The 15,190-nt window shown below is 40.4% G+C and overlaps 2 long non-coding RNA genes across 7 annotated transcripts in view; one reads left to right on the top strand and one right to left on the bottom strand.

The window, feature by feature from the left end:
* Positions 1–15,190, bottom strand: part of LOC112984398 (uncharacterized) — a 59,172-nt gene that overhangs the window by 9,432 nt on the left and 34,550 nt on the right. The window contains exons 7-9 of the long non-coding RNA XR_010391423.1: positions 12,605–12,744; positions 5,149–5,339; positions 3,564–3,691 (exon numbers count right to left, since the gene is read on the bottom strand). This is a non-coding gene — a long non-coding RNA (uncharacterized LOC112984398). The remainder of the gene's footprint in view (positions 1–3,563; positions 3,692–5,148; positions 5,340–12,604; positions 12,745–15,190) is intronic.
* The window catches only part of LOC112984399 (uncharacterized), a 271,769-nt gene that overhangs the window by 246,424 nt on the left and 10,155 nt on the right, over positions 1–15,190 (top strand). Inside the window, exon 3 of one of the 6 annotated variants that reach the window (XR_010391426.1) lies at positions 10,135–10,420. The exons of the other annotated variants lie outside the window; for them this stretch is intronic. This is a non-coding gene — a long non-coding RNA (uncharacterized LOC112984399). The remainder of the gene's footprint in view (positions 1–10,134; positions 10,421–15,190) is intronic. 6 annotated transcript variants of the gene reach the window in all.

Raw genomic sequence — 15,190 nt, 5'->3', positions numbered from 1 at the left:
TGAGATCGAAGGTTTCTCAACTATATTTTTAGCACATTAAGTAAAAGCTTATTTGTCTTTTGACTGAGGTGATTAGACACTTGGTGAGGTGCTATTGCTTGTTCTGCAAAATAATAAAGACTGTTAATCTTATAATAAACTCAGAGGTGCAAAATGAGCACTCAAACCTCTTTTATATTACCTTCCTAGTCAGAATACTCTGGAAACAGACCTGGAATTTATCAAGTCATGATTATCTCTGCCTTAATGTCCATTATATCCGTTACAAAAGCTAATAAAAAAAGTTACCTGAGTTTTCTGTTAGGGCTGGGGAACCATGCAATGTAAGTAAATAATTATGTAGAACATGGCAAGATCACCAGTATCAGAATATGAGATGCTTCTATTTATAAGCTCTACCTCAGCAACATTTTTAGTCTCTACTCCTTGGAGAAAGGCTTTGTGGCAAGAAATACAGTAGGTTAAGGGAATTCAGTGTCATCTGAATAGCCCCTGCACTGTTGCCTAATGGAGAGAGAGATCATGAAGTATTGTAGATCATGAAGTATTGTAGACCATAATTAAATCTGTGGCTTACCATCAGTAGTAATTTTGTGATAGACTGGTGAAGCTAGGCAGCTTGTGAACCCACTGCCTAAAACTTGTTCCCATACAGTTCTGCAGAAAAACCCCACAGCTACAACAGAGCTGTGGCTGTGTCTACATGGCACCATGCAATATCACACAGAAATACCAGTGGGCTGGCTCTGAGTGAGTACTAGAAGCAATCTAACAGCAATAGCACAGAGCACTGTTTGGGTTTATTAATCTGATAAGAACAATATGTCAATACTGCAGTTCTGCATTTAGTATCCAAGCTAATTCGGAAATCTCAATATATGACACTTCCTCATGCCATATAGACATGCACGTGGTGAAATAGGAACAAAGAGGGGAAATGCTGGCTCCCACTGAAATCAGTAGGAGTTCTGACATTACTTCAATGGGCTCAGGATTTCACCCATGTTTTTTTACTGGCTTGGGGTGTCTCACTACATATGCAGGTTCATCCCACAGCTGGTATCATCACAGTCTATTCATTGTATTTCTCAGTACCATCAAAGTTGGTGTTTTGCAGCAATTACGAACTGAAGAAAAAGATAAATCTCTGGCACCGTCTTGTCTGTTTAGATAGAAAGGTCTTTAGGAGCAAGGACTGCCTTTTACTGTCTGTTGCTATAGTGCCTAGCACAATGGGGGCCTGGGTCTTAGCTGGAGTCCATGTAGTATCATTGCCATACTAATAAATATTCCTGAGGAGCTAGAAAAATACAACAGCTACTCTGTAGTGCAGTCATGCACCAAAATGGCATAAAATAATTTGACATACAGAGTAGTAGTCACATTATGTGTGGAATTACACCATGCTATGCAAAAACTTCTCAGCTACTAAAAATAATCCTTCATGTAGCACTGATGATTCTGCAGTAACCTGAATGATTTTACAAACCCCAAAGCTCTCTCTCACATATACAAAGATATCGTACTCTCTAACATACCACTGAACTCAAGAGAAATGCAGCTATGCAGGAGATGAAGCACAGAAAATATTTAACAGCACAAGGGCCGCAAAACAGAATGAGAGCTAAAAAAGCTGCACTCTGTTAACATTGTGAGGTGGATTGAAATAAGGAGGAAATTATCTACCAGGACAGAATTTGGCAAGAAAACCAAACTTAACATTCCCTCATTTCATCCAAAATGTGTCCATCAGAATAATGTCCTCTCAGCTGGAAATAGGCACAAATTTTCCAGTAAGCAATCTTTCATCAGAAAATGCTGAGTTACTGAAAACAAAAATATTTCTCGGAAATTTCTCTGGCTCAATATTTTTTTGCCAGAACACAGGTAGGTTTCCCTCTTCCACTGCTCTGCAGCGGACCTTTCGCAGGGGCTTCCTCAGACTCCAAGACGCCAGGACTCCCACGCTCCTGCAGCTGAACCAGAGCTCACAGACCTTCCTCATGTCTGTGCTAAAGCAGGAAACCTTGAGTTTCGGAGGTCAAGTGGGGGCTCATGTAGCTTTGCTTCCTCTCTCCACAACAATGGAACTGGACACCTTAACGACTGCCCCCACTCCAGCCCATGGAGGGGAAAGGCTGGCAGCCACAGGAAAACTTGCTTGGTAGAGGCTCTGTGCTTTGGTGCTGCAGGCACCAAGAAGGCTGGTTAAGGTGGGGATCTCCATATTTCTGAGCTTCCTACTCTATCGACTGGTGAGAAACAAGCAACCCCAGGAGCCCTGAGCCTCTCACATCTGCTGCTTTCATAATGGGATGTTTCCCAGGCTTATCTGGGATTTGCACAGTTGGCTCCATTTGTTTCAGGCAAAATAATCAGCACCAAAATAACATAATTTTTCCAAAGTAAAACTTTCAGAATTTTAATTCCATAGGAAATTTTGAAAATTTTATTTTTTTTATTCTCATTCAGAACAGAAGCATGGAGAAGAGATCCTGAATTTGAGCCAGATGATACATTCTGTCTGGGGAATTATTCAGTGCTCACTCCTTGGACCAAGTCCTTTACACTGAGTTGCTAGTATCACTACAAACTTGTTTCCTCCTTGGAAGTTTACCACCTGAGCTTATTTGAGCTAGTCCTTTTCAGTCTGTGAAAACTGGCATATCCAGAGTGGGAGCTGACAATGTTTGGCACTTGATTCTTGGTAGTATATAGCATAGTGGTAGTATATGTGGTAGTACAACACTGGAGCTGTTATATGTTCTGTAACCTTCAGAAATCTTGCTTTTTAACCATGACCATCTCTGTTTTATAGTGTGAAGATGTGATGAGGGATATGTACAGTATGTTCAATGAGGGTGTGTGCAGAGTTCAAAGCTTTGTGACTCAGTAACACTAAATCTCCCAGTGCCTCCACAGCTATAATCGTTCCTCTTGACGGAAACACTGAAAATATTATGTAGTTGTGGATGTTAAAGATGCTGCCTGCTACCAACAGTGTTTCATTGCATCAGAGTTAATAGCTGTGGAAGGACCAAGCACTTCTGAGTAGTACTAGGAAATGGTTTGTCTTCTGTCCAGTGTGGGCATGGAAGAAAGCTAACAGCACTTTAGATCAATGTTCTCTGGCATGCATATAATTAGGATTACATTTGCTCTTGGTGTGATAAATTAGAATAATTACTATATCGAAATACAAATTTAATAAAAAATCAAGAATTGTAGTAATTCATTATAAATCAGTTATGAGTGAATTTTATTAAAAATCAAGAATAAGTATATATATATATATATATAGAGAGAGAGAGAGAGAGAGAGAGAGAGAGAGAGAGAGAGTGCGCACCTATATGCAACATCTACTTAAAAGCCAAGGCAGCCAAGGCTGCAGGTTGGTATCTTGTCCCTTGTTATGTCCCTGCACACAGACTAGGTGCAACCCTGCACTCTTGGCATGCAAAAGTTGCATTTACAGGTCATTTGTAGGAAGACAGACCTGGGATCCATGCACAAGGCACCCTTGCTCTGCAGTACCCCCGAATGCAAATGAATTTCATACTCACACATAGGAAAGAATCAGTACTGAGCATCCAGCACTAGCCTTCTGGTTGCAATAGGACCAGTCCTATATGGTAAAGAGGTTGCAGGATCTGGATCAGAGAGCATTGGCCAGGAGTAGACCCATCAATCCCTGGAATCAGAAAATTCAGAAAAGGACAGTGAAGGCCTTATTCAAGGCTGTGCAATGAAATTTCCCCACCAATTGTTTTGCAAAAATTATATTAATAAACAGTTAATCCGGGAATTATTTCAGCAGATAATGCACAAGGAGATAAAAAAAAGAAATGGTGCAAGCATCATTTTTTGTACAACGAATGAGATGTCAAGACTATGTGCAGATTTGAGCACACTGGTGCCTAACAACAGAGGAAAGGTGTATGCTGGGGGAAAGAGAGAGAAAAAAGAAAAGTTTGAGATGGTATTTGTTTAAAGCAAGAAATCCATCATACGGCTTTCCTAAATTAGGATAAAACTACTCTCTCCAGCTGCATACAAATAGGAGAGCATCTCACATATTAAAATGGAACTGGGACTTTCAAGTACTTTACTCAATATGCACAAAATGATACTGGATGTTGACAGCTTTTCTCTGAAAAGAAGACAGCTGTGGGGGTCTTTTTATTAGATTTTAAAAAAAATCCTAATGTGCAGTTTTCCCAAGTAAATAGGCAAATATTCCATAAAACAATCAAGTGCTGTTTTTATTTTGCTGTTCAGTATGAAGTTTGTTACATTTCCTGCAGATAATACAGAAAACAAATCCTTTTTTAGGACTGTGGGAAGTACTCACATATGACAAATGGTGATTGGTACATAGAAGTGCTGAGCTGGTGATGTCTGTGTTCTCCAGAGCCTATGAATCATCTGACAATGCCAGTGTGATGTTAAAATAGAACAATATTTCCCTTTTCTGTTCTGGAACTTCCTGCCTTCTGCCCTAGGATCAGGGATCCTTTGTTAAAGCTAGAGATGATGCCCCGTGTAACCACAAGCCCTATCCAGAATTCCCAAAGCCTCTCAGTCTAGTTCTCTGTGTGAACTGGACATATTGCCCTTATTCTCATATATGTGCTCTAAATAATGAACCAAATCCTGGGTTCCAACACTCAGAATTATGTGCTAGCTTCTAGCAGACTTAGAAAACAGCATTATCCCCAGGTCTCTGCAGCTGGGATCAGCCAGGGAGCTATCCCTAAAGGCGAACTCATACAGGTTTAGATGCAAAATTACTGTGATGGAAGGAGTTTGGTTCAGGAACTGTCTATTGCATGTCCTTACAGAAAATCCTAGCTAGCCGATGCTGAAAAAACTCATTTTAAAGTTGCTTTGGAGTTATTTTTGTTTGTTTCCTTGAGTCCTCTCCAAGAACAGAGCAAGATGTTTGGGAAAAGAATTCATGCTGTTGAGTGTGATGGTTATTGCTTTCACCACATATTTATGATCCTTGTATGAGAATCTGGGACACAAAACAGTTAATTTGCAAAAAAAATAAAAACAAAAAACAACCTAACTCACCAGCATATTACAGAACATCAACAAACACATACAGTATAAATATGACAGGTAATACATGCAGATGAAAATCACCCTGGCAGCTCTTAATTTCCATTTCCATTTGAAAGATTTCTTCCAATAGATGAAGTACTGCTCCAAGAAACACTTTCCCACGCTTTACCTCTCACAGAGTTAAGAAGGGCCATTGCACATCAGTGAAGGACTGCTTCTTCCCTAAAACTCTGTATATCCTCTGGCTTGCGTTTTCCTATCTTAGTAGTTTTCTGAAAACCAAAATACAAGTTTCTTTTTGTATATCTTTCTGCATTGGTTAAACACCAATTACAAGTTGGACAGTCAACAAAGTATGCCATTCCTATTTAGTTCCCCTTTTGAAGTCTTGATAACATGTTAATTGCAATGATTATTAAGATTATCACATAGATAGCCAGATGTATCAAATAGACACACTATTACACAGTTTTAAATGATTGCAATTAAAAAAAAAATGTAAAAGCACATGATGAAACTGATGTACTAAGGTGTTTTTATAAATCCCTGGAAAGACACAGGAATATATTGCCTAATGCAATGTGAGTTATGTCTAGACCTAATAACGAGGGAGTCAGGCACCCAGTTTCAAATGTAAATCCTTGCCTATTTCTGAAAATTCACCCCCTTTTGACTCTTTAAAATGTGCACTTTGTCAAGTGACAAGCCATAAAGATGATTTTAGTCTCTTATTTCTACCATTGTAGAAAGTCGAGAACAAATTCCCCTTTTGAATTCTTCCACTGTCTCATCCTTTACCTCTTGTGAAATACAAACACACTCTGTTCGACACAAAGACACTTTGAAGCCTACCCCCTTCTCCCTAACTAGCCTAAGTAGCTGACCTTTGTACTTGACCTCCATCAGCACTTAATGAAGCAGTATTCCCTAGCTTAATTAGCCAATACTGCATTTTTCTTCAAATCTCTCTTAACTTCTAAGCAAGGCCAACACAAGGGCCAGCCCCTCACCCATAGCTTGGCAAGGTGCAAACTGCAGCTGTTCTTCCCTGACTTGCCGCCTTCTAGTCTTTTTCTATATCCATGGGGCCAACAAAGGTGGGCCAATTTCTTGCCGCATTATTGACTTTTATGCTGTACTTGCACTGGGGATTCAGTGCCACCCGGGGGGGGGGGGGGTGGATTTCAGTGCTAGAACAGCACAACTATTTCAAGAAGTCAATGTAGAAAAGACAGCAGAGTTAGGTTGCCTACATATGTTAAATAATGGCACTAGAAGAAATGCTGCAAGTCACTGTAAGCTGATAGCTCATATTAACATCTCTATCCTATAATTACATGGTATACTCCATGGTTATTAGCTTTGGCACAGTAAAGATACATTAGAGTAATTATATTGTAATGACAGCAGATCATGAGTTAAAGACGTTGTGGATCCTGTTAGTATACATGTCTGCAATTGTTCGGAGCTGATGTGGGAGGTGTATCCACATGGAATTTGATAGCACTGATATTGTAATTAAAGCTGAGGAGATGGGGCTTGTACTTATTTCCTACTGCTGCCTGTGAATATTAATTAGCTCATGTAACCACCTGACCCTAGCAATAATCAGCTCTGTTAGACAGAGCAGGAGGGAAAACGTGAATTGCCCGATAAATGTTTATTAAGAAAGCTGAGATGAAAACAGACAGGTTGGCCTGGAGAACTGAGGCTCCTGGAAGCCCGTGTGCCTCCTACCAGGAGAAGCAGAGTCCTTCCAGTTTCCTCTGGCCCCTGCTTCATGGAGGACAAATACATTTCTTGCACTGCACAGAAGACAGAAAGACACCTGGCTTGGTACAAAAATGAGAAGGAGAATCACAGGTCTGAAGAGATTTTGGATTTCTGAAGAGAATGCAGATTTTTTTTTTCCTGCCTGCATTCCTGCCTGCATTCCTGCCTGCACAGGCTGTGAAAGAAGAATTGACCCTAACAGGCCAAAAATGTAGGTCTGAGCTGAAAAGTGTCCCTAAGTCTGGATATCCTTGATGGACATATCTGACTCTTTCTGAGGGCTTCAGCATGGCCCTCACAGAGGAGGGAAATGATTATTTCATCACTTGCAAAGATGGGATGAAAAAGTACATGGCGAGAAGCCACGTACTGTACTGGGAAAAGTCCCTAAGAATTAAGCTAAGTAAAACTAAAAAGTCTTGCCCTAACCAGCATGCATAATAAATGTATGAACCTAGCAAAGCAATCCTTTTCACTATGCACATTAACAGCATGAGCTTTTGGATGCCCAGAAAAATGGGTTCAAGGAAGAATTTTGAATGCATGCTTCTTAGAGATTGCAAGTTAAAGCCAAGGAAAATGAAGACTAATCTCTATTTGCAGCATTTGTAGAAGTGCCAGAATGTACTGTTGCTCTTGTGAAGTCATTTCCCCAAAGCAGAAGTAGGTAGCTCAGCTTCTCTCCCCATTAGTTCCTGGTCTTAGCTGCTGCAGTGATAGCCTTCCAAACAGTTTCCTGATAAGATTCATTACAGAGTTCATATTTTTGTCCTTCTCACAGCTCCCTAATCTCTTCTTGCCTATCACAGTCCTCTCCCCAGGCATGAGGATTCAATCACCTATAATAGATAGTCTTTGGACTCTGTGTGGAGGGGACAGGCTGTGTTAAAAAAAAAGAAAAAGAAAAAAAGAAAAGAAAAAAAAAAAGGTATGTTCCTAACTGCTTTTGGGTTGGCTAGGCAGTAATTCTCTGAAAAGGTGGTAGAGCACGATGCTGCTCTGCACTGGGGTCTGGTTGCTGCTCTGCTGGAGATCCGGGAGCAACAACAGCACTCGGAGTCCTCTTTCTTCTTTTCTGACAGCACCACAGCACCTGTATCTTAATCAGTCACTGTCAGCCAATGTCACAGGCATTGAACGCTGCTCTAAGCAAAGCACAGCACAAATACCTCCCTGCTGCTTGTAGCTTAGGTTACCATTACTAGACTAAGCTGTCCAGTATAACCATTTAATGCTCCAGACAGGCTGAAATCTTCAGATACATTGGCACCAACATTTACTGAGACCAAGAAACCCTTAACCCTGGGCTAGACACACGTTTCTATGTTCTTGTGACTCTCTCTGAGGCTACCACTGCTGCTATCTTGCTAGTAACTGCATAGACATGAGGCACAACTGCTGACAGTAACAGCAGACAAAAGGAAAAGATTGTTGTTGCGGTGCTTGATCTAATTTTAGTCACATATGTTACAGAGAATGAGGAAATTATATATATTTTATATTATAATATTGCATGCCTCTCAGGCTATCTGATTTGTAACTTTCCTAACTAACATGAGTTAAATCAAAAAAGATTAAGGGAGTAACCTACCTAAAATGAAACAGTGACACAGATAAAGAGTTCTGGAGGAAGCAATGGAATTGCTGACTATAGGGAATAACTGTAGCTCCATCAAAGTTCAAGTGGTTTACTGTTCCCAGCAGTGCATCTAGCATCAAAGGGAATCCTAAACCTGAAACCCTTGGAAAGAAATGGGTTATCAGCAGATACAAACTCATTCATGTAGAGGAAAAAAAAGAGAACATTTTGTAAGCAGGACAGCCTAATTTTTCCCAACTCATTAATGGAGCTCTTTTCCCTGAGCATGGAGAGGTTAAGCTTAGGCCTCCAGGCCTTTCACTATGTTAACACGGTTTTTCCTAAAGGTCTTGTACCTTCTAGGAATGAGTAAAGAAGACTTTATCTTTGAAAAATATTACATCAAGTTACATTTGTTCACAGAATCCTGAAGGGACATTTTCAAGCTGCTTAAACAAGTACAGCCTGTGCTGTTAACACAGTGATCTACTCTCAGAGTGTTGGATTATGGCATTCCCCTCAAAGAAATCTGCAGAAAGCACTATTTGTTATCCCTGAAGTGTATGTCGGGGAGACTACCTGGGACCTAGTGTGAGCTTGAGCTGTGGCTGTGCCATAGGTGTTAGTGTTCATTACATGGTTCTGTGTGACCTGCTCTTTGGAGCCTTCATCAGGAGGAGGAGGAGGAGGACACAGCATCTGACTCCATGGTAATCACTGGGTAACAGAACTTCCAGGCTGGCATAAGCACAGTCTCTACTAAGTCTAAGGAGAGGAGCACAACAGCTGTGGTATGGCCTTCTGTGCCACCAGCTGCACCAATGGCTCTTCCTTCTGGGCTCCCTTTCAAGCCACACCATTTCACCTCTTCCGCGGGCCAGGGTGCCTCAGTGCCCAAGGCATGTTCTCCGCAGCATGGCCCAGCACTGAGGGCAGTGTTGTACGTGTGTCTTCCTGCTAGATGATGTAATAGTCACTTTAAGATCTGTCTCCTGCAAAGCCATTTACACAAATGGATCCAGAGATCAGTGGCACTTTCCACATGCATAAGTCTATTCACCAATGTTAGCTTTTGCAGAATTGAGACCTTGCTTAGAAAGAAGATCGTCAGCAAAAATTGTATCTTCAGTTTTCATTTTTGAAATTTTATACAGATTGTAAATAATTTGGAAATGAGAGCACAAAAACACTTGGATACTGCATATTCAGAAGCCTCAGCTTTAGTAAAATCTTATGGGTTTATGAGGCTATCTTATAATTCAGTTCAGCTGTCCCAGAAGTAAAAAGACAATGGTGTTTCAGGGGTTGATTGCAGAGGTCATAACCTTCTGCACACAATATATTGAACAATTCCATCATCTCTGCCTTCAAAGTGAATTTAGACTGACATAGCAGAATAGGAGGAAAAAAAAAAACGCTTAATAAACTAAGGGTTTTATTGCACACACATAGTCTCATAGGTGTGCATTCAGCAAAGAATGGGCATGACTCCATAATGAGTACCCTAAAAGCGGCAATCTTTGTGTCAATATCCCTATTCACCAATCCGAGAGGGGGAAAAAAAAAAAAACAACAACAGACTTTTCAGTTAGCGTACTATTTATCCTGATTGGTTTTACATTTGTTTAGCTATACTAGTAATTTAGTAAAGAAACCTTGCTACGCAAAGTGATAAATATGAAATTTAAGAAAATGATTTTTTTTTTTCTGGTTAGTAATGACCACAGTGCGCTGAGCCAAGTGAGGGATTCAGAAGTCATCACTCTGGCAGGCACCGGCCTGTGCGCTTGTCCTCTGGTGAGGAGAGAAACTTTCCGTTGCGCTGCCCCTCCAGCCTCCTCAAGAGCAAGGATGGGGAGGGCTTCCAGAGGCCAGCTCATCAGCTCTGGTGCTGAATCAGCCCAAGAATTTTTAACTACAGGAGAAAAATGGATCACACTGGAGGACATTCTCCTTGAAGAGAACTTCACCCTGGCCTAATCAGAGATGCAAATTTCTGAGGTACTCTGAACATCTTTAACTGTTCTCAGCAGTTTATTACAATAAGAAATGTAAATCGTGGTCATGCACTTTTTGTCTGAGGTGTAACCGTTAGTGACCCCTTTGGTGTGACAAGCTTTGTAAGGAAAATGCCTCAGGCTCTTATCCTCTTAGAAAGATCTGTGACAAAAACATTTTGTGTGGTCTTTATCACCCTCTCCTTCACAGCACCCCATAAAGGAAGGGAAGTTTCAGTAGCCGGGGTTTCCAGATGAGATGAGTTACTAGGCGTCAGAACAAATCCACCGGGCTATCGAAACGCCTCAGAACTTTTGAGATCCTGGGCCCAAATGACTCGCCGCAAGTCACGACTAAGGACAGGAAGCAAGGACAGGAATGCAGGGCTTCTGGGCCCCACTGTCACAGGGTTCCTCACAATAAGTAGCTCTTTATTTGCATCTGTTGTTTGCTGATTGCTTTGCAATGTCACACTTTGATTATTATGTTGTATAGCCACTGTTCCCTTAGTTTTTAGCCGTATGTCATCAGTCATAGTTTTGCTTCTTGTCCTTTCAGTGTTGCTTTATTGTCAGGCTCTAAGTTGTTTGAGTCCCTGAAATGTGAAATTTTGATCTTGTTCAGTTCCGGTATGATGACTTTATCCAGCACTGCTGCTTAGATCCAGGAGCATCACATCTACCATACAGAGAGATTTATTTAGAGACTGACTGTGAATTACACTGAGGAGTCTGCATTAAACCATGACAATAAATAATGAGAGGATGTTTGCCTGGAGGACTTCTCCTAATGAGGTTTAGTCTTAAACAGGCATTCTGTTTGGAAGTCAGATACTTTTGTTTCTTGAGATTTTCAAGTTTCTCCCTGTTAAGTATGGCTTTTGTGAGATTTTTATTAATAACTGACCCCGGGGTCACTAATAGTTACTTTTCAGGTGAAAAATGAATGATCATGAGCACACCTAGGAAGTGGTGGCAGAGGGGAATAATTTTTTTATACAATACTAATTTTTGATATTTATTTACTTACTTGTTTGTAACCTAAAAAAATCTTAACAAGATAGCACCATTGTTTTGGAAGTAGATATATCCAAGTGTGCTTAAAAGGAGACTTTGGACAGTTGTTAAGTAGAAAATACTGTTACGGTCCACATTTCTTCAGTGAAGGGTTTCTGCTCTGAGGTGTACCTTTTTTACAGTGTTAGTCTTGTGTAGAACCTGCTCTCAAATGAACTACTTTTGTAACTGGCCTTCCCAGTAGTTCACCTTCCAAAACCCACACTCCTTCACGTGTGCCAACCTAGCTATTTGCTTCTTCAGTTACACAAAGGCTCTGTGCCAATATGGGGTCATGGCAGCTACATGGATGAAAATGTACCTCCAATAGTCCAGCAGTTCAAATCTTCCACCCCTGTATAAGGTACGTAAGAACAGTTTTCCAGTACTGTGTTTTGGACACTTTGTATTATAAGGAGATATATGTAATGGCAATGGAGAGACTTCAGTGGATGCATGTGCAGGAAGAAGAAAAACAGCACAGACTGATGCATGGCTTATCATGTCTGGGAGACTGTGTACAGTTGCTGAATTTTCTGCTGACTCTCCTGTAACCCCTAGTATTCTGTATCATGAGTTTCCCAGCTGTTAAAGTGAGATAATATTGCCTTGTAATTTTACTTAAAGATTGATATGAACAAGAGAGTGAAGCACTTCTTTGCTCAAGCAGAGGGAGGCATGAGTGTAATTACCTAGAGACCTTGGGTTCCTATCCAGCTCGTTTGGTCTGTAAAGTTATTTGCTTGATGCTTTTTGGACACTGCAGAATATATGGACATCCACGAAATGGGATAGGAGAGTCACCACATTCGATTTCCCTGTGGACAGACTTGGGCTAATACTAAAAGGTAGCTGGAATGTACATATGGCAGGCCACAGTTGTCAGAGGGTAGTACATATGGCAAATAGTGTTGGCTAGATCTTTCGAGCTGTATTAACCTGCTCCCTGATTTTGAGTAACAGTATCCAGGATGAAGGCTTCCTCCCTAGATGAGATATTTCACCTCTGCTCATTAGCAACTCATTCCTATACTCCCCTTCTTAAAGTGGAGAAAAAGGAAAGAATAGTATTGCGAGATTCCTAAATTAATAAAGCTCTCTCCTGATCTAAAGCAACCAACGATTCACTTACCACAGTGAGCAGCATGTCACCAAGTTACAGAGCTTCACGTCGGAAAAATCTCTCGCTTCACCTCAGCTGCACATCTGATAGCCCTTAGGCAGAAGACAAGTTTGAAAGGCATCTAACCAACAGCTGCAGAGTGTCTGGTTCTTCAGGTAGTGCAAGGTTCAGCAGCCAAGTGAAAGGAAAAAAAAAAAATCACTCTTTTCCTCCTTGCCTCAGGCAACATCTGCTTGTGTGACAAAGTGAAAGCTCAGTAGTTCTGCATTTCAAAAACTAGTTTGATGTTTGACTTATATGCAAAGTGCTCAGTAACCCTCTGCTTTGCACTCACCTGTTTTCATCTCTCACCATACGAGCAACTTGATAACATAATAATCAAGCAAAGACTGATAGAGGATGTAGCAAGCTTAACATAGCCCTCTGATTCTTCTACCAGTGAGTGATAGAGCCTTCAAAAAGAAAAGAATTCCCCTAGTGGCTTAATTGTTTTCCAGGCATCTTTCTAGATGAACTTCTCCAATCGTAAAATCATTACAAAGGAGAAATATACTCTAAGGGCTAACTTGAAAACCTAGTCTAATATTAAGAAGCTGTAATTCAGTAATGAATCCTAGAGACGAAACAGGACTTTTTGTGACCAGCTTTATAAGGTGAAGAAACTGGAGATGTTGCATTAGGAGAGCCTGAGTTATTTATGACTGCCCTATGTTTTGAGACATTACAAAAACAAGGTCTCTAAATGCTGGAATGCAAATTCTAAAACGAACCCCCCCCCCCGAACTTTTTCAAAGGTGAGTTCTCATCTGGATCTGTATTTTGAAAACAAAAAGGCAAAGCTGAGAACTCAGAAGTTTGGGTATCTCTAAAATTCAGATCTGGACTTGGATTCAAATTTTGCCTCTTGATGGCAGCTGCAGGATTTTCTGCTTCTATTCTCTCAAGGAACGTTGCAGGGTGCATAAATACCCCAGTTACATGCTGAAAGAATGTCTATGGTTATTTTATGGCTACTTAAGAAAAATGTACCTTCCCATTCATGCTGCAGCTATACCAGGCCCTCTGATTAGCAACAAAGGACACATTTAAATATACCTCCAACAGAAAAATGTACTGGGAATCTTGGCTAATATCATGCCTTCCCAGGTACACTATTTCTCTGAGATGACTTATGGGAAATCTTTAAATGAGGGAATAGAACAAAGTCAAGCCCCTCCTGTAAGAAAACTCAAAACATACTGGTGGGACATTGAGAAAAAATAAATCTTAATCAAAAAAGTTACTTTCTTTTCCATCATGGCAGAAAGTAAAATATATAGCTAAGTTATAGATCTACAGAGAGGGATTAGCAAACAGAAGTATATGGGAGCATGCAAAGTACTGGAAAATTAGAGACACTTGAAAAAAGTATCATTTGCCTTCATCCTTCTTATAAAAAGAAGCAATTACAATCAGTTATGTTGTAATTTTAATACTGGCTTATAACTATTGGTAAGGTTACTTCGGGTTTAATAATATGATATCTAAAATGAACACATAACTATCATGCTTTGTAACTGTACTTAATTACATGCTAATAAAGCCCTAATCTCTGAGAAATGGCCACTGCTTAAGTACTAAAAATTGTACTAGATAAACATCAAAGGTCATCAGAAGGCTCAAGTCTGGTTTAATACAGGAACCCTGAACTATAAGAATTTAAGGGTCATCACTGAATGGAAAATATCTCCAAATATTTGACAGAAGTGGAGTCAGTGGAAAGCAGCAGTAAGACTAGAACTCTGTCACCAAACCTACCTACTATGAAAAAGATTCCTGTGGGAAATGTCTGGGTAGTTCAGAGAGCCTCAGAGTAGGTAACGAGAGGAGAAAGTATTAAAGGTGTTAGTAAGCCATTGTGTTACCTGCAAGCAAGCAAGGGTTTGTCTACTTCCTTTAGTACCCTTTGATGCAGAAAAGAAGTAATGACTCCCTGGTATAACATCTAGCCTATTATCTACAGACTATTCCTCAAAGAACTTTTTAAAAGTTTCTCCAACTAAACATTTCTTCTTTTTTTTTTCTGCAATATATGTTACACTACTAGGAACAATATGGCTTGTGCTGATATTTTGGCAGTCTTATGAAAGAATGTCTAAAAAAAATGAAGCCAATATGAATACTGTAGGTGTCTGCTACCTATTTTGTGGGGGGAGGTGTTAGGATTTATTTGGAAAATAATTTTCACAGTTTAATTAGTAATATCAGTAGGTTCTATAGGCCCAAGCTCAGGGCTGGTGCCAGAACAGCTGGTCTGGCAAGCTTGGTTTTGAGGAATGTGTATGACTGTGTGTGAATAGGTGATGCAGAAGCTGCCTAAGTCAAAAAACCCCAGATCCTTGCCCCCCATAAGCTAGTGCTTAAAGATAAGTTGGTCTCTGAGAGATTTTTATTGTGGGTTGGTTGGTTGGTTTTTAGCACAACTCTGCCTTTACTCCCAAGTTTATGTAGTTACCATAACACTAAAGTCAGGGGTACTGCTCTTGTAAAAGCAACCAGCACCTGCTGTAAGGCTCTTGGGGGAAGGGGGGGTTCCCAGGTTAACACCTGCAACCC

This window comes from Dromaius novaehollandiae, chromosome 13 (genome assembly GCF_036370855.1).
Source record: "Dromaius novaehollandiae isolate bDroNov1 chromosome 13, bDroNov1.hap1, whole genome shotgun sequence".
In the NCBI taxonomy this organism is placed as follows: Eukaryota; Metazoa; Chordata; class Aves; order Casuariiformes; family Dromaiidae; genus Dromaius; species Dromaius novaehollandiae.
This window is presented reverse-complemented; position numbering and strand designations above follow the sequence as displayed.